Source organism: Dipodomys merriami, unplaced genomic scaffold, assembly GCF_024711535.1.
Source record: "Dipodomys merriami isolate MVZ:Mamm:240054 unplaced genomic scaffold, mDipMer1.0.p SCAF_347, whole genome shotgun sequence".
NCBI classification, from domain to species: Eukaryota; Metazoa; Chordata; class Mammalia; order Rodentia; family Heteromyidae; genus Dipodomys; species Dipodomys merriami.
Window position 1 is genome coordinate 809,291 of NW_027205015.1, and position 6,076 is coordinate 815,366.

Consider the following 6,076-nt stretch of genomic DNA (forward strand, 5'->3'; position numbering starts at 1 on the left):
ATTAATAAAAACTTATGTATTTGTGCGCCTTTTAGAATCCAAAGGCTATTAGTTCTAGGGTTACTTTTCTAGCTCAGGTTATACTTAGGTTTAGGGAAGGGTAAGCTTTAAGGTAAAACTGAATTTTCTGCTAACACTTTCAAGTAAAATAAGTTTGAAATTTAACAAAAGCTATAGAGTTTTCCTAAGTCTCCTATTCAGCGTTCAATAGGGCTAAATTTAAAGTAAGTTTTATAGTAAGGTTTAGATATATAGTAAGGGTTAGGAGCTAGACTAGATTTTAAGTAAAACTGCAACTTCTGTTTGGAGATACAGGAGTTCAGTAAAAGTTAAGATCAGTGGAAACTATGGTAGTTTTCATGATATGAAAGTCTGAGATTAATGATTCATAATAGGGAAGGATTTCAGAGTCCAAGTTAGGGAATCTGTAGGATCTGGAGCAAATTGCAAATCATTTCATAGTCAATGAGTATCTGTTAGGATGTGTTTAAACTCGAGTATTTTCCATTAATTTTAGATTGGGTTACTATTATCATCAAGTTTACTCTTAGCGTTCTGACCAGGATTAGAGTTAGAATTAGGGAAATGGAAGGTTGATAACTAGAGTGACTTACTTCCTTTGTGTATGTATATGCACTATTCTAAGGCTTGAACTCAATACTTGGGTTCTGTCCTTGAGCTTTTTGTTGTAGGCTGGCATTCTACCACTTGAGCCACAAGTCCATTTCCAGGTTTCTTTGGCAATGAATTGGAGATGAGAGTGTCACGACGTTCCTATCTGAGCTGACATTGAACTGAAATACCCAGATCTCTGCCTTCTGATTAAAACTAGGATTAAAAGCATGAGCTACCAGTGCCAAGGAATGTGCCTGACTTTTGCTGAATGTTTTTACTTTTGTTTGAGATCAAGACTTGAATTCAATATCTCACAGCTTTGTTCACTATGTAGCACTCTGCCACTTGAGCCACATCTACAAAAATGATTATTTTAAATAGCTGGAAATCATTAAATTTTCTTCAGATGATATGTATCATTACTGTTGTTCTAAAATTTATCCTAACCAAAAAAGATTTATAGACCCTGGAGATGATCTGAACAGATTTTTATGCTTTGCTTTTAATTGCACAACATTTTAGGGACATGATTTTTAAATTATTATTTTAAGTAACAAAGGAGCTGTCATTAAACAAAGCAGTTTATGCATGCAATATATCTTTATCAATGCCAATCCTTTGCACATTCTCATCCATCACTCCTTATGGACCTCTTCCTTCACTCCTCTTAATTTTGTAGGATATTTACTAGATTCCTCTTTGCATTTTCCCCCTTTTCTCCTGTTCATACTTCTACCTTTTCCCCATTCACCGCTCTTTTGAATACCCATTTTCATATGATACAGCAACTCTACTCCTGGGCATTTACCCAAAAGATTACAAACCAGGATATAGTAAAGGTTGCAGCACAACCATGCTTACTGAATAAGCCCAAATGTCCCTCAAGAGAGAAATGAATTAACAATATGTAACACACACACACACACACACACACACACACACACACACACACACACACACACACACACACACACACACACACACTGGAAATTCTACTTACCCATCAGAAAGAATATTGTACTATTTGTGTCTCTCATTTCTCATTTCATCTGCCTGGTATCGCATTGTCATCATACTGTTCCTGTACTGCAGTAACTGACACATGCAAACTGATGTAAAATATTTTCATGTTGATCGGCTAGCCATAGATTCGTGAATATGAATTCTCTGCTCATTCTTTTTGTGTATTTATGCCTTTGAGTAGTGATTGTACAGATTCATTGACCATTTGTTACACAGAAAAGAAATGAACCACTTGTTTGTATATATATATATATATATATATATATATATATATATATAACATACATGGACATACACACACATATGGATATTTATTATATACCTGAGTGTTTTTTATGTTTTCAAGAATTTTGGAGCTAACAAAAATCACATTCATTTTCCTTCCTTTTCATTTTTTTTCAAAACCTAAATAACTGCCTCTTTTGAATATATAATTTTAAAGAGAATGTCACCATCTCTGATCTGTCAGTGGCTTTGAAATTAGATGTGCAAATAGGATAAAGTTATTTAGTATTTTTGGTGGAAGAGAGGAATATTACTAGGGTTCTATTCAGGGGTTCTCTGCTTGCTAGACAGGACTTTGGTTGTATAGCACTAAGCAGCTCAACTACTTTGGTCATACTTACAGTCCATTTTATGTACTTGAGGTCTTGAGCTTTTTGCCCAGGTGTGATCTTAGATTAACTGAGACTTTGCTACCTATGTCTCCCACATATTTAACTAGGATTATAGATGTGAACCCCGATGGCAAGCGCATTTGTTGAAATGGCTGTCTTGGCAGTTTTTTTCTCTGTCCTAGCCTTAGACCATGATCCTTGTAATTTCTGCTTCCCAATCAGCTGGGATTACAGGTTTGGGCTACTATACTTGGTGTACATGACACCTTCTGTTTTTTAAAAGAGTTTTTTACTGTAAAAATACTGTATAGAGGGGATTATAGTTACATGAGCAAGGTAATGAGTATATTTTCTATCAAGATTGTTACCTCCTCCTTTGTTTTTCCCTACCCTTCTTCCCTCCCACCTCCACAACTACACTCCCCCTCTCCTCCCTTCCCCAGTTCCCAGCCTAAATTGTGAACTTCCTTTCTCAACATAGTGTCTTCTGCATTTCATTGTTACAATGGGTTGGCCTGTATCCCTATCTAAACATTTTGTTTTTTCCATTCCTCTCCCCAATCTAGAGAAGTGTGTATATAAGATGCAGGGCACCAACATTAAAAACAGTGAAAACAGGGGTTAACCGTGGGGGAGTAACATACAAAAAACATCACATGATAGATAATAAACCCTATCTTGGTGTTCATATCGCTTAACATCATCTTATCTGGTCATATCTACATAGCTTTTGGACTTTTATGCTAGTACCAGACATATACTAGTTATTGCAAATAAGGGAAACCATAAGACCTATGTTTCTTTGGGTCTGGCTTACTTCACTTACTATAATTTTTTCCAAGCCTCCATTTAGAGCTCTCCTATGACCCAGCAAACCCACTTTTGGCCATTTCCCAAATGATCACACACAAGACCATTAGTTACAACAGGTAAGATATGGAAACAACCCAGATGACCCTCAGTAGATGAATGGATAAGAAAATATGATACACACACCCACAAACACACACCCACACCCACACCCACACCCCCCCACACACACTAGAATTCTTTGCCTCCATAAGAGAGAATGACATCACCCCATTTGATTGGAAATGGAAAGACACAGAAACAATTATATTAAGTGAAATAAGCCAAGCTTAAATAACCATACTTTCAATGGTTAACCTTACTTGCAGTAACTAGAACATGGTAGTATATAACCATATAAGAGGATATTATGTGAAATGAACCCCAAGATAGGGACACAATATTTGTTATTCCATGAAATTCTTATCTCTATATAATCCCCCAAATAAAATTGGAAGGGGAACTGTGGTTCAAATACAGAGCACCACCCTTGAGGGAAAAAGTTTAAGTGAGAAGGTAAGGTCCAGATTTTAAACCATAATATCAGCACTCAAAAAAACTTGATTTCTTTTCCTTGATGTTTTTATTAAATTGCTCATAAAATAATCAACGTTGTATTTATGTTTAGGATTACTATTAGAATCATGTTATATTTATTGATATTATTTTTGTTTTCTGAAATTTTACTTACATATTAATATCCAGTAATGAGAAGAGATGATTAATGTTTCACAATTTTTATGGCAGTTGAATATATGGATGAGAGATGCATACAAGAAGTTTGGACTGAAATAGATATTTGCAAGCACTTCACATAAATAAATGATAGTTGAAGAAGCCGTGGGCATGTATGAAATAAACTAAAGAAACCATCAAGGAAAGATAAGGCGTGCTCTTGGAAAGCACACAATTTTGGAAGAAAAAAAAACAACCAAGGAAATATATAGATTTGGTAAGAACTTTGTAACCCACCTAAACATTTGATTCCTTATTTCTAATGCAAGGCATTTCAGTTAAGTTTAGTTTACAAAGTTAATCATGATTGATATTTAATACTAACTGACCTCTGTCCCAGGTAAGCAATTATTCTAGCCAGGTGGCAGGGGCTCATGGCTATAATCCTAGCTACTCAGAGGGCTGAGATCTCTAGATCCTAGTTCAAAGCCAGGTTGGAGAGGAAAGTTGGTGAGACTTTTCTGTTCAATTAGCCACGAGAAAACTTGAAGTGGCACTGAGGTGCAAAATGGCAGCACTAGTCTTGAGTAATAAATCTCAGAGACAGAACCCAGGCCCTGATTTCAAGCTGTCTGGACTTATTCTTAAAATACTTGTTCTCAGGATTTCTATAACTTCTCTAGAAGAAGGTTTTAAATTTAAGGATTTTTATTTCTGTTGTCATTGATTTTTAAGATGTGCAGAGAAAAAATATAGTCAGAAGTGGTTTGTATTGCTTTGTATTACGCATTGCCTCTCCAGAGATCAGTGGAAAATCAGATGGCCAAATCCTGGCTGTTGGCAATGAAGATGGATATGTGTTTCTTAGCAAAGAAACAAACTTAAGAAATGGTAGCCTTTATATATAACACCTTAATAGTAAAAATAAAACAAATATTATTACTATTATAATTTTTTGTCAATTGTGAGGCTTGAATCCTGGGTCTCGACATGGTCCCTTAGATCTTCAGCTCCAGGCTACCAATCTACCACTTGAGCAACAGTGCCACTTCATATTTTCTGAACCTTTAGTTGGAGATAAGGATCTCACAGATTTTTCTGCCCGGGCTGCTTTTGAACAGAGACCCTCAGTTCTCAGTCTCCTTAGTAGTTAGAATTACAGGTGTGAGCCAATGGGGCTCGACAGTAAAATTATTTTGCAAAAGAAAAATTCCACGATTGTATACTTAAAAAAATCACAATCTGGCAAGTGTATCTGTAACATTGTTGTATCCAGTAACCATAGGCAGCAATCATTTTTAGATCTCACTATGTCCTGTCCAATGCCAGATAATATTCGATTAATTTATTTTACTTTTTCCTAACAAAGTTAATTATGAATGCCCAACAGCACAATTTTCTAGTGAGTATAAAGAATTCTTCAAATTATTTATTTCCTTTTTTATTTTTGTTGGTCATGGGGCTTGAACTCTGGGCCTCGGCACTGTCCCTCAGATGTCCAGCTCAAGGCGAGTGCTCTACCACTTGAGCTACAGCGCCACTTCCAGTTTTCTAGTGGTTTATTGGAGATAGGAGTCTCTTGATCTTTCCTGTCCAGGCTGGCTTTGAACCACGATCTTCAGATCTCAGACTGCTGAGTGGCTAAGATTACAGGTGTGAGCCACCGGTGTCTGGCCAACATATTTATTTCAACAAACAGCATTTTACACTTGTTTGTTTTGTTTTTTAAATTTTGCCAGAGCTGGGGCTTGAAGTCAGGGGCTGGGCACTCTCTTTGAACTTCATTTCCTCAAGGCTAGCACACTACCAATTGAGCCACATCACCCCTTCCAATTTTTCTGCTTACGTCATACTGAGGAATCAAATAAAGGGCTTCATGCATGCGAGAAGGCCAGCAATCTACCACTAATGACATTCCCAGTCATTGGGTCTTTGGTTGTTATTGTTGTTGTTTTAAGATAGCATTTTACTATGTGTCTTTCTGTTGGCCTAAAACTTAGGCTGGTCTCAAGCTAACTTCTAAATCTGCCTCCGAACTTCAGAAATTACAAACATGGACCACCGTATTCGGCTTAGGATTCTTTGTGAGAGAATACTCTTCTCAGATATAGAAAGAGTTATTCTGTCTTCCTTAGACTAGATGGTTTTTGCATTCAGCACTGTTAATCACATTTCTTGTCCTGGTATGTTTCCCCTTCTAGATCAATAGATGTATTTCAGATTCTGAACTTGAAGCTGATCCTTGTCATCCAACAACATCATATTCTTGTGAATAGCACTAGCTGGCCTCATGAGCA